Here is a 21,957-nt window from a genome sequence, read left to right as displayed (position 1 = left end):
ATAGTCATGATACATAACTTATGTAAGATTCATTTTAGACTTTTTGACGTTATTTGGTAGTTGAGTGAAGCAGTGAAGGGTAGGAAGGAAAGAGGGGAAGACACACAGCAAACAACCACAGATCAGACTGGCATTTTGGCATATAGTTGCCTGGTCAACCAGTGAGATAAACTTGCACCCAGGCAGCCTGTTTTGTAGCGAATACTTTAAAGTAAGCATGGGTGAACCTCAGGAGAAATTTTCCCCATCCATATATGAGGCATTTCATTCATTGTCCATCTGTTAGTAGCAGACAGCTAGTTGCTCTGGTTGTGCAGCAACCGTCTTCTATGTTTCCTAGAGATAGAAAGCTCACATTCCCATGCTTACAGACTACAGGACCACCAAACCCTCCCCCGCATCCTCTGATGTCTCCTTCCTCAACGAGCTCAACAACTTTTATGCTCGTTTTGAGCGAGAGAACCCCACAACCACAACCAAAGCAGACATGACGCCAGACCACCAACCTCTGACTCTCTCCCCCACCGATGTAGGAGCGGTGCTGAGCAGGATCAATGTCCACAAGGCTGCAGGCCCTGATGGCATCCCCGGGCGTGTTCTCAGAGCGTGTTCTGGGGAGCTTGCAGGAGTGCTCACAGACATATTCAATCTGTCCTTGGCCCACGCTGTGGTACCGGCCTGCTTCAAATCCACCTCCATCGTCCCGATACCCAAAAACTCCAACCCATCTTGCCTCAATGATTACCGCCCAGTAGCACTCACCCCCATCATCACTAAGTGCTTAGAGCGACTGGTCCTAGCACACTTCAAATCCTGTCTCCCCCCCACCCTGGACCCCCACCAATTCGCATACCGCCAGAACAGGAGCACAGAGGATGCAGTCTCCATCGCACTGCACTCTGTCCTCTCACACCTGGACAACAACAACACCTACGCCAGAATGCTGTTTATAGACTTCAGTTCAGCGTTCAATACAATCCACCCCTCACAACTCATCAGGAAACTGACAGACCTGGGTATCAGTTCCCTCATCTGCAAATGGTTACTGGACTTCCTGACCAACCGCCCCCAACATGTCCGGCTGGATAACCGCTGCTCATCTACCATCACAATGAACACCGGTGTACCACAAGGCTGCGTGATGAGCCCTTTCCTCTACTCCCTCTTCACCCACGACTGCAGACCTGCTGATGGTTCCAACACCATCATTAAGTTTGCAGATGACACCACGGTGATTGGCCTCATCAGTGACAACGATGAGGCCGCCTACAGGGAGGAGGTGGATCATCTGGCTGAGTGGTGCGACACAAACAACCTGCTGCTTAACACCGAGAAGACCAAGGAGCTCATCGTGGACTACAGGAGGAATGCTGACCCACATCCACCCATCCACATTAAGGGGACGGCTGTGGAGCGTGTGAGCAGCTTCAAGTTCCTGGGAGTCCACATCTCCGAGGATCTCACCTGGACGACCAACTGCTCCAAGCTGGTCAAGAAGGCTCACCAGCGCCTCTTCTTCTTGAGGACTCTGAGGAAGAACCACCTGTCCTCAGACATCCTGGTGAACTTCTATCGCTGCACCATCGAGAGCATCCTGACCAACTGTATAACAGTCTGGTACGGGAACTGCTCTGCCTCGGACCGGAAGGCGTTGCAGAGGGTCGTGAAAACTGCCCAGCGCATCGCCGGAGCACCACTTCCTGCCATAAAAGACATCTACAGGAAGCGGTGTCTGAAAAGGGCTGGGAAAATCATCAAAGACCCCAGTCACCCATCACATGGACTCTTCACCCTCCTGCCCTCTGGGAGGCGCCACAGGAGCCTCCGGACTAAGACCACCAGGTACCGGAACAGCTTCTTCCCCACAGCTGTCAGACTCCTGAACTCTGCCTCCTGACATCTGACCCACGTTAACACATGGACTGAACATACACACACACACAATGGACAACTGTACCCTCAAACACAATAATAACATGGACTGAACCACCACTCACAACCACTAGCACTTTATATAGCCTCTGTAGAAACGATCTACACCCTCACTTATCTTAACTGCACTACTGTATAGCTCTGTGTAAATAATCATTCTGTACATTCGATAATCTTTAATCCTACAACTGTTTACAACTTGCATAGTTCCCATTTCTGTATAGCTGTATATCTCAAATTCTGTAAAGTTATTTATTTCATATTCTGTATAGTTTTTCATATTTATATCCTGTTCATATCCTGTACATAGCTTGTACTCACTACAGCCTGTACATACTTATAGTTATAGAATATTCACAACATACTTCATACCGTGTACATTATAACATACCATAATAGACCCATTTCTGTAATATACTCACATATCTATATTATTGCTAATATATATTGTAATATATCTATATCACTAAAGCACTTCTGGATGGATGCAAACTGCATTTCGTTGCCCTGTACCTGTGCATGTGCAATGACAATAAAGTTGAATTCTATTCTATTCTATTCTAAAGGTAATTTAACAGGGGTTTACACATGTGAGGAGGATGGATAGTGGATATATTGATGTAGCGAAGGGGAACATGCAGATGATTAGTCTGACAGAAGAGGATGCTAGGTATAGGCTGAGATGGAGACAGAGGCTGAGATGAAACCTTAAGGTTGAAATTAGTTTAAAGTCCATTTGAAAGCAAGCCTCACTACTTGGCAGCTCTCTTGGTAATTTATCTGGGCACTTATTTTGAAGCCCATGTCCAAAGCAATGCTAATTAATTGGTGACTTAAAAACGTCATGTATGGAGTTATCTGCCTAGTCTTATGGAAAAATGCTAAAAAAGTTAACTGACTTTGCCCCAGAATCAGGTTTTTATAAAGCCGGGATATACTTTTACTACTAATTTGACTGTTGCTGAATTCTTTCATAGATGCCAGTTAAGAATTCCTTCAGTCCCATATCTTTGTCTCATAAAGTCTCTGGTTTAACTAAAGTCTGCTTTGTCAGCTCCTGTGACTATTGCAAGCTGCCACATTTCGTTGACACATGGTCTCCGGTTGTCACATTGAAAGTTTCTTTTTATGTGTGTCAGCATAAAGAGAGTGATGTTATTGCGTTTTACATATTTGAACTTTCCAAATTATGTGACCTGCTGAACTAAAAGCTGTTGGTAATTGTACTGGCTTTTAAACGATGGAACATTTCCACAGGCTAAACAGTTTCCATCCATGTGTGCTGCAATCAGAAGTAAAAGAGTGAACAATTTACATAAAGAACACCAAATTCTTTTTTCCTTGGTCCGAGGGGAAATAAATCACATTATCACCTTGAGCCTTCAGCACATAGAGGCAGAGAAAATAGAAAAAAGAGAGAAAATTTAGTTTCCCAGATATCAAGCTGATTAGCACGGGCACCTTCCAAGCAGATGCATAAACACTTACCAACACGTGAAGTGACGAGACCGCTCTGAGCAGAGGCTGAGAATGACTTGAGTGGCTTATTTCTCCTTTGGGAATTAAGTCATCGGCTTCAGGGATATCTTCCTGGCCACGGGGGTTGCCATAGCAACGGGATATGACATGTGTATTGCCTATTCAAGTTTTTTTTCTTTCTTTTCCATTTCCTTTTTTTTTTTTTTTGTGGTTGTCACAACCTTCTTAAAGAAATCCTGTGAAGATCTCTGTCTCTCTTTGACCCACAAGCACACCTCCTGGACCTGAAAACTAACATCCACATAGAAATAACATAAACCATCACACTGAGCACAAAATGTCAATGTAGTAACTTCCAGATAAATTACTATATTAAGTGCTGCTCTACATTTGCCACCCACACGCTCCTTAATGGTTCCTAGAACCATTATCAACGCTTTATTATTTGAATGCATCTTTTATATGAACTACACAATAAAAAAACAACCTCCTGAAGCCAAATCAGCCATCCAGAAGATAGTCTTCCATCATGCCTCACTTCTTGTTCTCCTCCAGTGGGTGGCAGTGTTCCCAGCCAGTGTGTGATATAGGAAGGCAGCCTATCATGGCTGTCTTGTGTGCTTTTCTAAAGGCTTATGTGTTCAGTGATCCTTGGTGACTGGCCCTTCTGGTGGAACACCTTTTGAATATATTGGCTTGGAAGAGGTTAGTGTGGGAATCCTGCACCGAACCCTTAAGCTGGAAAAGTGTAATTTCAGTCTCCACCTTTGAGACTATGAGTTCCTTCCCAATAAATAATAACAGAAATGTAATTGAAGTTACACAGCAGCCTGATAATGTATGTAAATACTGCTGGATAACTGGCAGAGCTTAACATCCTTTAATCTCAAATGTGCTACCATCTCATTTTTGACAGATCTTTGTTTTGGTAGACTTGTTTTTGGTCATCGGGTAGCACAACTTTAAACTGCCATTAGTTTAGTTGTTGCCATTTCCATCATTTTCCCCATTTGCTCATCCATTTTAATAAGCCCAAACCTCCAGAGAGACGGAGAGCATGTGAATTTGAATGTTGCTGATGACTCACAAAGTCCGTGCCAAGCAGAATAGGAGGCGGCTCTGGGGAGCATCAACAGCCTCTGAAGGTCACTCTACGCTGTTACCATGACAGCACTGGCCTCCCTCTGAGAAGTTCTGCTCGTGTTGGTTGCGTGATTTAAGGGGAGGGGGACCCGCCTTGGGATGCGTGCAAAAACAACAGCGCACGCACAAACATGCTCGTCCCCTCGTCTCCCCTCTCCCCCCTCATAATCAGCACTACCAAGTCAGCAGGGGAGAGGCAGAGGTGCATGTTCAGCCCTGAGCAGAGTCTCTTTCTGAGCTCTCCCCAGGGAAAGACACACAAACATGCACACGAGTGTCATTAACTGAGTTGTCTGAGAATCAAAAAGAATCTTTCCAATCACTGCGTAGAAGCCAAAGTAACCGGAGTTTCACCTCCGTGCCATCTTGCAATATGTAAACAGAGAATGAATTGACTCTGTGCAGATGGATTAGACAGACACATACACTAATCACCCATCTGTCATCTACACTTACTCTCAACCATTAAAATGTAGCCATCCTGTTTGTCCTTCCATTCACCCATAAGCTATCACTGCCCACAGCTTGATATATATATATATATATATATATATATATATATATATATGGAATACGTGCAGAGACAGACAGCTCACAGGTGGTGTATCTCTGAGTAGGAGGAGTGCAAGGTTCATACAGTATGCATGACCATTCCCATGGCAGCTCACTAGGGAGGCGACTTCACAGGAAGCCTTAACAAGGCAATTATCTAAGTTAGGTTTCATTTGTCTCTAGCAAAAGGCACTCTGTGCTGGAGCGTTTAAACCTTCTGTGCCTACAAACATTCCCAGATGACTTGTTGCTCAAAGATTTGTCTTCATTTCGAACACGTTTCTTTTAGTTCAACTACCCCAAACTAAACATGACTGCTTTTCAATTTGAAGGTTTTCTGTATCAGGACATTAAAAACCATAAAAGTCATTTGATTGTTATTAGGTTCTAAAATTGTCTTGAATGCAGTCTATAACAGGACATATTACAGCAACCTTGTCCCTCACCATCGCGAACCCTTCCATTAACTTTCATCGAGTGGTAAAAAGTTAGCGTTCATCCTCCACTGTGTTTATGTTATGCTAACTGTGTCGCTAGCAATCACGTAGCACAACATCATATACCAGTAGGGTTGCCAACTCCCTGAAAAATAAATAAGGGACACCTTGTGGCCAGGGCCGGGCAACCCAGTTCACCCTTCCCAGTGTGGTGAATTTTGTAGTTTTTTTTTTGTGTGTGAAATTATTTTTTAACCATTTGACTTGAATTTGATTTAAGCAGATGCATATTCTTTGTGATATGACCATATAGGAAACAAATGATCATTTAGCCATTTATTTTTAGCTCAAAATGACAACATTAACACAGTAAAACAGGTCTCTTTCTTAAACAGAAGCCTGTCATGCTTAACTTTTGAGAATATAAGTAAATCTTTCTTTAAAAGAACTCTGTCCTGCTTAACTTAAAATTATATAAATTAATAGAAAACAATAGAAAAATATTCTTGTAACAGTGCACATATAGTGCATTTAGTACAACTGGCTTCAGTTGAGGTATTATTTCAGCTTTTCTAATGCTAATCAGCTGCTCCTGTTTGTAAACCCACTTGTTCCCATGATTACGCATCATAACTCATCATCATTATTAAAATATGTATTACTTTTATGTATTAGTCATCTATTTGTTGCAATCATCTATCCTTGCAGTTGTTTATTACACAAAATAAATTTATATTATCACACTTCTGGCCACATAGCGCTGATATTCACTGCACATGTCCACACCGGTGTGTGAATGTGTGCGTGAATGGGTGGATGACTGGATATGTAAAGCGCTTTGGGGTCCTTAGGGACTAGTAAAGCGCTATATAAATACAGGCCAATACAGGCCATATTAACCTTAACCAGAGGGTTTAAAAAAAAACAACCAGTGTTTACATACCATATCTGCTTCTGCCGTGGCCTGGTGGACAAAAAATTGGTTAAGGGTTCCCCGAGCTTTCACGCCCCTCATGTTCTTCATGTGCCCACCATTAGAAGCATGCCTATGGAAAAAGTGCGCCGGCACACAGTGCAGTGCGCTTTATAGATGTTACCATGCATTTTCCCAGCCAGGTGTTTTCCTTTTCCCATTCCTCCCAGTACTTTTGCAGCCTTTTTTTCTTTCTCTGAAGGGAACAAACATTGCTGCTCTAATGCTGGGCTTACACTGTGCAATTTTTGGCCCATTTTGAGACGATTTTTGAGTCGTGCGACCGATTTGGTGATCGGCCCGATTTTGGCCTTCATCGTGCATCGTTTAGTATATGTGGGGTAATGAGAAGCGGCTGTGGTGACACAGCCGCTCACACTGCTCACGCGCAAACACGTAAACGTCGGTGAAAAAGATGGAGCAGCACGGCTGTGCAGCGTGTGATCTGGACACAAGCGATGGAGGCACAACTTGTAGAACTTTGGAAAGCTCATCCGAGCCTTTTCGATGTGGCCTCACAAAATTATCACGACCACAACAACCGTGAAAATAGTTGGATTTACACTGCTGCTCAATCACAGCTGCCTGATCAATGTTTTTCATTAGCAATTTAGCAAAGTTGATGGTGGTGGTGGTGTGTCTGTGTGAGTGAAAGACAGAGGGAGAGCGCGACAGATTTTCTGTTATAACCTTCATTTTATGGAGGCACAGTGTGAGCACTCAGGTCGCATCAGAGCATCGGGCCGTATAGTGTGAGACCCTGCATCGTGACCTATGAACTTCTAACCCCTGCGAGTCAATCGTACAGTTTGAGCAGGAGCTGAATAACGTGACTGAAAAAATCGCACAGTGTCTGCCCAGCTTTAGGTGTACTGTTGTCCGAGACTTGCACCGCAGTGTCGGCGTTTGTTTCCCTGTTGGCCATGCTTCTTGTTGTGGTCATCTGTTGTCTTCCGGTATTTTCTCCGTAAGCGACCTTTCCTCGACCAATGAGATGAGCGGTAATCTGAATTGTCATACTCGAATTGTCATAAGTGTGCTGTCAGCTCATTGGTCACAAAGCAGGAGAGGGGCTGGGAATTATGTTTTCAAACAAAGCGTTAATTCCATTAAAAGTTATAGACTACTTTTGATTCTCACTGTATTACGGGACAAAGTGCGTCCCTTATTAGCTCAATACGGGACGTGTACTTTTGTTTCTAAATACGGGACGATTCCGTTTTTTAAGGGACGGTTGGCAACCCTATACCAGCTAGCCCAACTTCAGTAACCCTACAAAAGTCACTGCTGTTTAGCTTTCTGTCTTCATTTATGTTGGAAGTGACAGCAGAGCTGTATGTTTTAAATTTTTTTTAGAAATCTCTCAGTCAGAACATGGCATATCATGTTTAGGTGGCAACTAGCGAGCTAACTTCCTGCTAACTTCTATCTCCGTTAAATTTAATAAATTCTGTAAACTTAATTGTTACACCAGGTAAAGCAGCAAAGCTGATCATTTTATTAAAGATGAAAGAATTTAGATATTTTTAACCCTCATTGATGCCGCAGTGTTCGTTTGACTTTGGGACCTAAAAGGGACGGAGTTTTGGACCCAGATTACTCCCGAGGCTCCTGACTACGGTAGCCGTAATGCTCTGACAATCCATGAGCGGTGTGGCTTCGTAGCTTACCAAAGTCGTACTAAAATGTTTTTTGAGAGATTTTTGAGCGCCGTGTACCACATAAGATCAGGTCAGTAAACACAACCAGAATTCATACATAAGGCGCACTGTCGATTTTTGAGAAAATGGAAGGATTTTAAGTGCACCATATAGTGCGGAAAATATAGTAATCAAATGTACGTTTGATTTTGAGGTAAACTGTTCCTTGTATTTATGGAAATGTATATAAAGAAATACAAAATTTATTATTTTGATTCCACCCTCACATAACTGAGAAATGATGCTTCTTCCATGACTCAAAGTGATATTAATATAAGCTCAAAAATGCTCTATCATTTGATAAACAAACACTGCAGCTTGTTGATGTCATGTGTTACGGCTGCTGAAGCTTTTCACAACTCTTGCTTCCATTCAGTGCTGCCAACTCTTTCCTTACACAGCTTCAATGCCAACTGTTTAAATGCCTTCTTTAACCACCTGCCAACGTCCAACGAACAAAATATTCAAACGTGTATCTCAGACTGTGTGCGTGAGTGCATGAGTCTGATGTTTTGCTATGATCCCTATTCCATTTTTCCTGCATTTTCTGAGCTCTAGTTGCTTCAACGGAGCATTACGACACTGACATTCAGGCACGCTATGCTGAGAGGGCCACCGAAAGCATCACGGGCAGGTGACACATGGCTGAAAAGGTCATTCTCCACGTGGAGTTACCCATGATGGTACAATGGCAGGAATCATCCACTTGGAGCACGATGGTATAAATGCGGGAAAGGCTGTAACTGGCTGGTGGGAAGTGACCCTCAGGAAAGCCTGAAGTATTGACCTTTAATTCACAAAGAAACACGACAGTCCGCTCAGTAATTTTGCCAATGTTATCATCTCGCTGCTGCCTGTTTTATTGTGTGACGGTTTGGGCATTAACATTGAGGGGGTTTTTTTTCAGATATTGGGGTGTCACCTTGACAGACTCTTGATGTTTTCTGAATAACCTGGAAATCTGGCTGTCACATCAGATGTTAATATCTCTGCCAGTCCACAAGAGATGACTGTAACGTTGGCATCCATCACCAGAAAAAAAGGTCATCTTGACTGTGGCAACTGTGACATATGGAAAGTAAGGCTCAGTGACGGCGCAAGAATGGACGGGAATAGCATATTTTGTGTTTTAATTTACATAATGGCCGGCAGTAAGGGAGATACTGTGGGACACATTGTGAAACAGCAGTGCTGATGGTTTTGAAACTCCTCTCCAAAGCCATTAGTGATTAGATAAAGAGTGTAGATGGACTTGTAATGATGCTCTCCCGCATGTTCTCTCTCTTTATATCTCGCCTCTGCCAGATAAAAGACAGCGAGAGCCCCACAAGGCCTTTGTTGTGGACATTATTTTGTTGTAACACGCACTACATCACCACTCAACCACTTCACCACCTGCATTGCACCTGTTGGCTTTGATCAGTGGTTATTGGTAAGAAATGTGAAGTTGAATAATACGTGCTGGGATGGTGTGAGGTCTGAGCTCAGTTCAGGGACTTGTAGCATTTCCAGATCTGACTGACCAGAAAATTGCTAATCAGAGCTTTAGACGTGCCTCTGGTCTCATATAATTAGTCAAAATCCAATGCCGACCCTTTTAGATAAAATTAAAGTATAGGAGCAGATATAAGATTTAACAAGGCTTTCATCACAGAGATAATAATAATTTGAGAAAGAGAAAATGTCTCTGGCAAGCCGTAACAAACTTAAGCATGATTTCATTGTCTTTTATATCAGTTGTGTCAATTAAAGAACTTATTGCACTGTCAGTTGCAGTAATTGGAAAATATATATATTTTTGTTGGTGGAGATCTGCCAAATAATGAACTACACCTGTTTTTTTTCTTTTGTTAAAAATCACTGCAAATACCTTGTAAACACTTGGCTAGGAACGGACCCCGTTTTGCCTTAATTATTTGTGGCAGAGAGTCAGCAAGGTGCAGGAAACATTTCTCAGAGATTTTGTCCATATTGGCATGGCAGCATCGCAAAGTTGCTGCAGATTTGTTGGCTACACATGGATGATGTGAATCTCTCATTCCACTCCATCCCGAAGGTGCCCTATTGGACTGATTGGCGACTGTGGAGGCTAGTTGAATACAGTGGAAATTATTGTTGTGTTCAAGAAACCAGTCTGAGATAATCTGAGCTTCGGCACATATCCTGCTAGAGGCAGGCAACAAAACTTGGGTACTCTGTTGTCATAAAGGGATTGATGTGATCAGCAACCATACTCAAGAAGGCTCTGGTCTTTAAGCAATGCTCAGTTGATAATAAAGGCCCCAACTTTTTCAAGAAAATATCCACTACACCCTTTTGCCATCACTAGCAGCCTGAACTATTGATTCAAGGCAGGATGAATTGATGGTTTCATGTTGTTTATAGCAAATTCAGAATATACCATCCATATGTTGCAAGAGAAATCAAGACTCAGCTGAATAGGAAAGATTTCAGTCTTCTGTTATCTTGTTTTGGTGTCCTGCGCTAACTGTAGTGTCTTAGTCTACAGAAGTGACATCTAGTGAGGTCTTCTGTTGAGGAAGTCGGTCTACTTCAAAAGTTGATACTTTGCGTGTTAAGAGATGCTGTTGTGCATATCTTGCTTGTAAGTGAGTGCTCTTTTTTGTTTGGGTTTTTGGAATTACTGTTACTTTCCTATCAGCTCAAAGATTCTCACCCATTCCCACCCAGAAAACTGCTGCTCATTGGACATTTTCTTTTCTCTCTTTCTTTTTTCTTTGTGAATTCTAGAGTGGGTTGTGCAGGAAAATCCCAGCAATAACCATGCAACTTAGTCACTTAAATAACCTCTCTTTCCCATTCTGGCACTACTCAGCCTACTAGGTATTATTAACTGTATGCGGCATTTAGCTAGCATGTTTGCCTATGAATGTTACTTTGACGTGGCTTCATGAAAAATAAGAATGTATTTGCTGTTTTTTTTTTTTTTGTTGCTGCTAAGGACTAGCTTAACAAGATTAGCTTAACCCAAGGACTAGCTAGTGGAGGTATGATTTTATTACTGAAAGTTTTCTGCTGCAGCTAAAATCAGAAACTAAGATAACAAAACAATATGCTAATTACCTAACAAGCTAATAAGTTAGCTCGGGAATTCAGGCCCAGAGCTGGTAAAACATTTGCTGCTTCTCCCCACTGAGGTAAGAATTTGCTGCTTTTGCTCATTCTATTAATTTGCATACGATGAGTTTATTTAAATCTGACATTCTGGGCTTGGTCGATATTTAAAAGCTATGAGGTTACCTAACTTACCTAGCTGTTTTTTTACTGGTCATTAATTAAATACAGTAACATAACATTTTTTTTCTGGTTGATGCTTCTTTATGCTCCTTTGGTGAGTGATGAAATTCTAACTTATTGCACAGAGAACATCTCCAGCCTCCAAATGCAGACTTTGTTGCTCGCTGAAAAGGCTGTCTGTCTGCATTAACTAATGGTGTGCAACACTGCAATATTTGCAATACAATGCCAAGTAAATACAGGACCAGTATTGCCAGTCTTGATATCAATACTTTTCATCAAAGAGTAACGTGCCATAATTTATGAGATGAATCCTCATCAAGTTGCTAAAGTCTGAGCACTTCTCAGAATCTTTTTATGTATTTTCAAACTGTTTTTTTTTTTTTGGAGACCTTAAATTATCATATTTTTCACCATAAGCCAACCCATAGCCACTAGCGTCAGTATTTCCAGCAGTGCCATAAAAATCAACAGAAAAAGATCAGTGCTGGTGCTAGCTTTTTGGTGGTAGCTTTTAGTCACTTTCAAACAGCGAACCAAAATTGGCATGTATTGGTGACGGGAAAAAAAACCAAGAGGCAAAAGTGCTCCCAGTAAGCGCCTTTCCTGTTACACAATGCATTAGACCCACTACACATTCACAGGTACTCCTCTCATCCTCAGAGCAGATGAAACATACATTTGTAATGCTATGAGTACATAGTTGATGCTGATGCCTGCTCAGTTCTAGCTTTTCTTTTCTTACAGGGAGTGCAGAATTATTAGGCAAATGAGTATTTTGTCCACATCATCCTCTTCATGCATGTTGTCTTACTCCAAGCTGTATAGGCTCGAAAGCCTACTACCAATTAAGCATATTAGGTGATGTGCATCTCTGTAATGAGAAGGGGTGTGGTCTAATGACATCAACACCCTATATCAGATGCATAATTATTAGGCAACGTCCTTTCCTTTGGCAAAATGGGTCAAAAGAAGGACTTGACAGGCTCAGAAAAGTCAAAAATAGTGAGATATCTTGCAGAGGGATGCAGCAGTCTCAAAATTGCAAAGCTTCTGAAGCGTGATCAACGAACAATCAAGCGTTTCATTCAAAATAGTCAACAGGGTCGCAAGAAGCGTGTGGAAAAACCAAGGCACAAAATAACTGCCCATGAACTGAGAAAAGTCAAGCGTGCAGCTGCCAAGATGCCACTTGCCACCAGTTTGGCCATATTTCAGAGCTGCAACATCACTGGAGTGCCCAAAAGCACAAGCTGTGCAATACTCAGAGACATGGCCAAGGTAAGAAAGGCTGAAAGACGACCACCACTGAACAAGACACACAAGCTGAAACGTCAAGACTGGGCCAAGAAATATCTCAAGACTGGTTTTTCTAAGGTTTTATGGACTGATGAAATGAGAGTGAGTCTTGATGGGCCAGATGGATGGGCCCGTGGCTGGATTGGTAAAGGGCAGAGAGCTCCAGTCCGACTCAGACGCCAGCAAGGTGGAGGTGGAGTACTGGTTTGGGCTGGTATCATCAAAGATGAGCTTGTGGGGCCTTTTCGGGTTGAGGATGGAGTCAAGCTCAACTCCCAGTCCTACTGCCAGTTCCTGGAAGACACCTTCTTCAAGCAGTGGTACAGGAAGAAGTCTGCATCCTTCAAGAAAAACATGATTTTCATGCAGGACAATGCTCCATCACACGCGTCCAAGTACTCCACAGCGTGGCTGGCAAGAAAGGGTATAAAAGAAGAAAAACTAATGACATGGCCACCTTGTTCACCTGATCTGAACCCCATTGAGAACCTGTGGTCCATCATCAAATGTGAGATTTACAAGGAGGGAAAACAGTACACCTCTCTGAACAGTGTCTGGGAGGCTGTGGTTGCTGCTGCACGCAATGTTGATGGTGAACAGATCAAAACACTGACAGAATCCATGGATGGCAGGCTTTTGAGTGTCCTTGCAAAGAAAGGTGGCTACATTGGTCGCTGATTTGTTTTTGTTTTGTTTTTGAATGTCAGAAATGTATATTTGTGAATGTGGAGATGTTATATTGGTTTCACTGGTAAAAATAAATAATTGAAATGGGTATATATTTGTTTTTTGTTAAGTTGCCTAATAATTATGCACAGTAATAGTCACCTGCACACACAGATATCCCCCTAAAATAGCTAAAACTAAAAACTACTTCCAAAAACATTCAGCTTTGATATTAATGAGTTTTTTGGGTTCATTGAGAACATGGTTGTTGTTCAATAATAACATTATTCCTCAAAAATACAACTTGCCTAATAATTCTGCACTCCCTGTAGTATTCTGTGCACCCCTACTCTACCCCAGAGGTTCTGTTTATTGTCACATCAGTGTTGCTCAGAGCTTGGTGTTTGCCTGGTGTCATTTCTGCATATACATCTACATATTCTCAAAGCATGAGTGAGCCTCGCTGAAGCCTCCTGGTAGGCTAAGGCTTTTCTGTAAATGTATGTGTGATTCTGTGTTCTCCCTGTTCTTGCCTGGGTTTCCTCCCACAACATAAAGACATGCTTGTTTTTAAGGTTAAGTGGTGATTCTAAATTGACCATAGGTAGAAATGTGAGTACGTGTCTCTGTGTGTTAGCGCTGTGAGGAACTCGAGTCCTTCCACAACCTGAAATAGCCAGAAAAAGAATGGATTTTCTAGTTTTGCTTTAAATAATCCGTGTCTCTGTTGTTTGCCAGTCTATAACCTTCTGGGTGTGAATTGTAACAATCTAACTGTGCTTCGCTTTTCGCTTTCTTTCTTAACTTTCTTTCAATAGCTTTAAAAAAGAAAAAAAAAATGCACACAAACACAGATGACCTCATATCATCTGTGTGCTTTCGCTTTCTTTCCTTCTATTTTCTCTCTCAGTTTAGGTTTAACATTCCCCAAAGTACGTCTCACCAATTGCTTCTCACCAGACTCGCAAACACTGTCATTTTCAAAATCGCTGCTTCAGAAGTGCCTTTAAAATGATACAGACTCGCGTGGGAGGCAGTCTGCTTGAGCTGGTTTTTATTTAGCCAGCAAGGCAAGCAATGAAAAGAACTAGGAAACATTTGGAACTGATGTGCATCTGTGCCTTCTCAAAACAAATTTACTGTCCCCTAATTAAAACGCTCGTAATTGAGAGACATAATGTGATATTTGCTAGTAACATGGCGCTTTATTTGCATCTGGAGTAATTGATGTGTGGAAATTATATTCCAGCTCTTGGTTAACTGCTGGTTAAGAACTGGCGTGGGGGGTGGGGGTGTGTGAATGTGGAACAAAGCTTGTGAAATTTTAAACCCACGCCGGGTCTAACGACGCTTATCATCTTTAAAATGTAAATAGAATAGCGTTCTTTGAAAGCTTTTTCATGTTACTAATAAATGCCAGTTCTCTGAATTTATTCCCACCTTTACAGCTAGTCTAGTCACAAACAGGATATTCATTTAACTCAGTACTCAGAGAAAAAGTATTTACCTGGAGTAGAGCGCCTTTTTTACTGTAGATTTAATTGAGAGACTACTTTGAGCAGTCAGAGGATTGTAGAGGATGCTGAAAGATGCATCTGTAGTGTTCTCAGACATGAAATCTGTATGATAAGCTCATCTCCAGGATAGCAGGATAGAAGGGGATGTGATGCGCCACAGTGGGTCCTCACAGATCACATTTGCCTCAGCTGCTGTTTAAATGAGAAGCCTCTCTTAGCTTCTCTCCCCACATCTGAATGGAGGATATAAACAGAGGGAGATGTGCTGAACAATCCACCTTTTCTCATCTATTCTACAACTTAACTGATCTCAAGGCTAAAACAACAGCCGTTTGATTTGCAGTCAAGTGAGGAAAATGTGGCAGCGGGGAAAGCCACTCGACCATTTGCTCTGTTCAGGCTGCGCTTCCAGCTGACAGGCTGATGAGCTGCAATCAGCCCTCCTACTCCGACTGGGCCATACTGTGGCAATGATTGGTGATTTATGTCGGAGGAATAGTCAGACTAGGCTACTTAAAGCTAAAACTGAGAATGTCAATTTTTCTCTTGGTTTTAAAACACTTGTTTGGATTTTGTTGGCAACTGTCTATGTGAATGTATTTAGGTGAAAAGCACAGAGAATTGTTGCACACTTGTTCCTGACATTTGATGTAAACCATTATAATAGTTTCAACCTCAAAGCTGTAAAAATGTCTTAATAGGAGTCAGTTAGAATTTGCTTGTTTACATAATGCGAGGATGCGAGTTATTATAATAAAAGTAAAACCACTTGCTTTATTTGAACTTAGAGGCACCTTAAAACCGTAATTCCGCAACTTTTATAATACATAAACTTTGAATGGCCAAAACCACCCGTTTTGTTATCATTTGACCAACAACTGAGGAAAAGAACCAGGAGTCTTAGACTTATTGGTTTGCACAGTTCTCAGCCAAATAAACAGGAAATGAATCACACAACTACAAGAATCAGTCTCTAAAAACAACGTGTCATTTATTTATTAAGGATATAAACACAAATTCCCATGAATTTCTAATTGTTCTATCTTTAGAAATAAATAGGCACTAATTATTGCATTCAACTGATACATACAACACCTTGGCCACCAGGTGTGGTGCAGGGGAATAAGAATGGGGCGGGACTGTCAAAACTTCCCACATGCCACTGCTCCTACCTGTGTGGGCAAAAATGCTTATAGCTAGATATAAGTAAGAAAAATTGAAAAATATGCATAAATTTAATAAAAAGCTTCAGTTTAAATGAAGTAAGGACACCAACATTAGCTGTTGCTGTTAGCAATGTAAGGCAGTGACACATGATGTCTTTCTCCTAGCCTCTCCATTTAATGATTGTTCACCAACGGATTTAATAGTTTAATTTAAATCTAACATAATGTTTAAGGGTGGCCCCCAGATGGTTTTGTCTTCTTTGTGCGAATAAGAATTAAACATGCTTGCTCGGCACCACTTGAAGGCTGTAATTTCCACCTTTTTAAATGGTTGTCTAAATAACACATCCTTGTTTCCTTAAGTAAAGACATTTCGTAACCTGAGAGCTTCAGAGTTCACTTTACAGCAATTTCCCATTCACCTTGTGGCTTTGCTAAACTCTAATTTCCTTTTTGTATGACTGTAATTTTTGAAAGTAATGGTTCAGGGTCTATCCATTGAAAATTGACTAAAATGCGATGTGTTTTATTTCAGTAGTAAATGAGTTGGAGAGCTGAGGCTGTTCTCCAAAAAGCCTAACACATAATGTCCGAAATGAAAAAGGTCTGGTAATGTCCCTTCCCATCTAAAGCATGAGGATTGTTTCCTAATAGAAAACTGAGTTTAATCATGCATGTTGTTAATGTAGGCTTTTGCATGTCATGGGTTTTAAGAATAGAGCACTATCCTATGCACCACATTAGACTTATGTGTTGTAAAGAAGACAAAGTGACAAATGCATTTTACAATAGATTTTACACACAGCCCTAAAGACCTGTGAGTGACCCCCTGGCAGACTCAAGTCCTGGAATACACACTTTTCCCCAGTGACCGTCTATTGCCAGGGAGTCATTGGCTGATATTTAGGCCTGTTTCACTGACAGTGACAGCCACTTGTAACTGCTCAAGGAATAAAAATTTTCCTATACATTTTTTCCCCCGATGGTTGCCCAGCAGTCTCTAGGCCATAGTGGGTGTAAAGCAAAACAAAACCAAACAAAAAACCCAAAACACAAGTTGTATCTTGCCACTGGAGCAGACGGCAATCAAACCACCAACCTGTCGATTGGTAGGTGACCTGCTCTGCCTCCTGAGCCACAGCTACCCCTGCAAATGGTTTTGGTTTGTATAGTTAATTTCCCCCCTCAGAGCTATGCTATGGTGAAGTTTTATATAAGTCACCTGCTTAAACTGAATTAAGGTTGCAAATTATGTAACAGTGTCGATGTTATTGACGGGCTTCGGGGGTCCAGGCAAACCCAACAAAGTCAGTGTGCCCCCTCAGCTGAATTCTACTGATATACTTCAGCTATAAGTTACACAAATTCATATAATTTGATGTAAACATCTACATTGTTTGTTGTTATTGGAGTGCAAGCTTAGTTTCTGTTCCCAGTAGTTTAGTTCTGCAGCAGGCGTGGTAACCAGCATAACTGGTCAAGAGTCAGTTTTGTGCAGCTATAGTTTTAAAGCAAGACCCTTATTGAAAATTGCAAAAGTAATGGAAATATGTTGAGCATATTCTGAGCTCACAGTCAACTATTCTGCTGTGTGGTGAGTTTATTGCTCCAGTTCTGGATTTGAGGACAATGTCTCTCCTGTTTGTCTCATGCTTTGACTCTGCATTATAAGACGGGTATTTGTACACTTTTATAACAGCGGCTACAATTCTCTCTGCGTGTACCACGTATATAAAGTTGTAAATATGCACATTGTAAATATCCACATATCACAGTGACATCGATATCTTATGCACTGTTTATGATGTTAAGCTGTTCACTCATGTATTTGTGTTTAGTGTAGCAGAAAATTATTCTAGTACCTGCACATCTGGCAAACTCTCGTGGACGCTTTGAGTCGTCAGTTAATATACTAGAAAGAATGTGTCATTAAACTTGATGAACGCATTCTGCTTCTACTAATACATTATATAATGTTTTTCATTGTGTTTCTCTGTTTATGTTTTTCACTCCTTCACAGTTTCTTTGCCACCGCCCTGGCAAGACAGTCCTATTTTGGTAATAACTTTAGTAAACGTGAGCACAAGAGAGAGGAAGAACCAGTGATAGCTGAGACTTCCACTCAGTCAATTAATCAATTAAAACTGATTATTATGGATTTCAGTATCTCATTAGGTTTTAATATTTACCTATTTTTAGTGGCCCCCTTTTGGCCATCCCTATGAAACCTTCTTGAGGCACCCCTGCTGCCAGGAGACATCAGAAATACCACAACACTACCAGAACTCCCAGAGCAATCTCACCAACTTCCCTTACACTAACCTCAGAGTCTTCAGACCTGCAGTTGAACCAGCCAGTCTGTCACAGCTTATTTTGTCATGATGGCAGCCTGCAATTTGTGCTGAAGTTTCTAAGAAAGTCAGGTACTGTAGCTTCTGTTGTGGTTGAATTAATGCCAATAATTGGGTAAGACTGCAGAAAACAGAGCTATAAAAATGACAAAAGGAGCGTGCAGCTGTCTGAAATTGGTGGGGTAGATATATCTGCCAAATATTTGCATCGATATCAGTCTTAAGTGTCTTATATCGGTGAGCATCCAGTCATAAGTGACCATATATAAAAGAAATAGGCCAAAAAAATACGTTACAAAAGACTTGTGTTTCACACCATGTTTGCTTGTTGAGTTAAATTCTTACAATTATGTTGTGTGAGAAAAATGCAAAGGCTGTGACTTTTATGAGTAAATCATATAAAACAAGCATTTGCTATATAATTTTTTGTAATAAAGAAGTCAGTGCCAATCAGTATACCCTTGCAGTAGTTGACCACTCGTAGCTGTGCACCATTTCCATTTACTGACATTTACTCTGGCTATGAAGGGGAGAACGGGCTTTTAAGAAATATTTGCATAAACATCTGAGTACATCGACTACAGCATTTATTGAAGTTTGATTCTCACAACACCAGACCTCCTATTTGTTTGCACCTGGCTGCTGTTGTTGTATTTTGCCAGAAAACTTTTTCTAAAAGTTTTTGATTACAGCCTTTCAGCTGGATGATGACTCTTTCTCTAAGCCTAGCCCGTGTTTGCGTGTCTACCTCTTTTCATTCACTGCAGCTCTCTGAAATATTGAGCCAGACTATTTTCTCTGAGGTGTGGGAGTTAGGATGAGCGATCTCTGTTGACCAAGACTGATAACTGTTGACGATCAGAGAAGAAAATTACAGTGCAGAAGCACCAGCTGTATCAAGTGTGAATGCATGACAAACCTTCCTTTACTTCAGAAAGTGGCAGAAAATGTGGCTAAATGAGTACGTCTCAGTGATGATAGAAGTCTCTTTGTTATGTAATGAGCTAAATTATAGATAATACGGTTCTAGAAAATCACAGGGTGTCAGTCTCTCCTGTCATTTCTTCTTACCCATCCTGTGATTAATTGTTCTGGGCTTGAGATCAACTCTGACCCCTACTGGTGTGGATGGAGCTGCTTTGTAATAAAGCTCTCTAATCTTTATGTGAACTATGACATTACATGTAGACTGATACTTGATAATAACATGACAACAAACAGCTACTCTTTTTTAAAGTTTCTCAGTAAAATGAAGTATACTCAGGATAATTGTTGATCAGGCCAAAGTATTTTGTTTCAGTGCACTTTTCACCTGCTACTCTACTATTGCATACATTTGGTGCTTAAATGGCAGTATGAATGAATGAATTATTCAACCACCTTCAAGTGATCTACAAGCTTACAGACTGTGCTAATTCATAATTTACAGAAGGGCTTATAGTTCTGAACCAGAAGGTTTCCTCTTACTTTTGAAGAATCTGTAATTACATTAACCTTTTTTTCTTTGCGGTTATTTCACAATGACTCTCAAGCAAGCGTGTGGGTTGTTCCATAATTACAGTTACTGAGCACAGCGAGGTCTGTGGACTGTATGGCTGCATAATATTGTGACTGACTACTGTGGGTTTTCTTTTTTCAATATAATCTACAACATAACATAACATAAGCATACTGCCCATTCTTTGTGCCATAGATTCAACAAAATGCTGGAAACATTCTTCAGAGATTTTGGACGATATTTACATGATATCGTCACGTAGTTGCAGATGACTATAGCAGCCCTTTGAAATGATACCATGTTCAAGGGACCACTTTAAAATGATTTGAACTTTATCATTATCCTGCTGGGAACAGTGATCGGAAGATGAGTACACCTTGATCATAAAGCGATGTAATGGTTAGCAACAATACTCAGGAAGGCGGTGTTGTTTAAATGATGCTCAAATGCTAAGAATATATCCCGTACTCCAATAACACCAGCACACTAAAGTGTTGTTTCAAGGCAGGCTGGATACATGCTTTCATTTTATTTTTGACAAATTCTGACACATAAGAGAGGGTACATTACATCTACTTGTTATTATGTATATGATATTTGCTTACAATAAGCACAAGGTTAAACTGTGTCTAATATTTTGGCATTCAGGTTATCTGGAAAATAAATAATATCAAATGTAAAACTCAGGCATTGTTTGAATGCATTTTAAAAAACAGTTTTTTTTTCCGCTGAAGTCATGACTATACAGCCTCTTTGTTTTTTCTTCAGAGCAACATTAAAGTTAACATTAATATTAAAACTTCTTGAGATCCACAGGATGGGATTCATTTGTTCCAAGCAGGGATCTGTGGATGCATAGCATGTTGTACCAGTAGCCTACAGCTGTGAGACTCCACTTGCACTCACATCATGTGACTGCCTTGCTAAAAATAACCCTCTCTCCACGCGTGATGTGGATGATACCCAGACTAAGAATAGGCCTACTGGAGAGAAACGACATGATCCGCGGCGCCGAGAACCGGAGACTCGGGGTGTTGCGGCAGCAGTGTCGACGGAGCCTGTGAGGCCCCTGTGGGTGCTCCAGGATGGGCAGAGAGCCCAAACTTAGCAGCCCCTTCAGCGGTGGCCTCAGCTGGGCCGTGGCACCGGGCGACCACGCCAGCTGAGGTGACAGACTTCTCTGCTAATTGACTTGGGAAAGGACAGATAGAAGACAAAAGCAGTAAACAGACTTTTAAGTCCTGCTTTCATTGGCTAAAAAACCCCCCAAAAAATGACTTAACCGACCATTTGACGAACAAAAACATGTTTAAGTTAAAAGATATCTGCATGAAAAAGTAATGACAGATTTATTTCTTTTTTAGCAGTTTAAGCAAGCAGGTGTTGGAAATGCAAATATTTATAATAACTGTTTTGAGAACTTAAAAACTGAAAAAAAAAAAAAAAAAAAAAACAATTTCTACAAAATCTGATCCCGAAGCAGACTGCCTGTAGCTCACCTAATCAACTGGCTTTAGAAAGGATTGCTCGTAGATTTGAGGATTCAGAGGTGTAGGGGAGCCTGGTTCACTCTGCAGCTAGATGAAGTCGAGTCGAGCAGAGTACATTTAAGATATTTTTTGATAGGGTAGCAGGAGGGAGACAGATGCTCGGATAAGAGCAGGACCTTGACCTGGAGGTAAAGAGCTGTTTGTCTCTTTGTAGAGTTGGATGCATGCAACCATGTTGTGAATTCACCAGGACAGTGTGGTGCACTGACCTGGAAGAATGAAGGGAGGTTCAAGAGTTGGTCACCTGAATATTGCATTATGTGGAGAAGCGACGGTGTAATGTGGCCTGAGGTTGAGCAAATAAACATGAAATCTCTGCAGTAATAAGGGATCTGGGACTGGCACAGTGGTGCTTGTCTGTATTCTGTATTTTGCAGTATTTTTGCTTTCCCAGTCCTTTGCTTGGATAATATAGGCGTTGGTAGTAAATTTGTGG

The 21,957-nt window shown here is 41.2% G+C and overlaps 1 protein-coding gene across 1 annotated transcript in view; it reads left to right on the top strand.

The window, feature by feature from the left end:
• Positions 1-11,013: 11,013 nt before the first annotated feature.
• The window catches only part of syt1a (synaptotagmin Ia), a 233,323-nt gene continuing 222,379 nt past the window's right edge, over positions 11,014-21,957 (top strand). Inside the window, exon 1 of the mRNA XM_082510479.1 lies at positions 11,014-11,374. The gene's annotated coding sequence lies outside the window, so the exon portion shown is untranslated. The remainder of the gene's footprint in view (positions 11,375-21,957) is intronic.

The sequence above is a fragment of the Aulonocara stuartgranti genome, assembly GCF_965226115.1.
Source record: "Aulonocara stuartgranti genome assembly, chromosome: 17".
Lineage (NCBI taxonomy): Eukaryota > Metazoa > Chordata > Actinopteri > Cichliformes > Cichlidae > Aulonocara > Aulonocara stuartgranti.
This window is presented reverse-complemented; position numbering and strand designations above follow the sequence as displayed.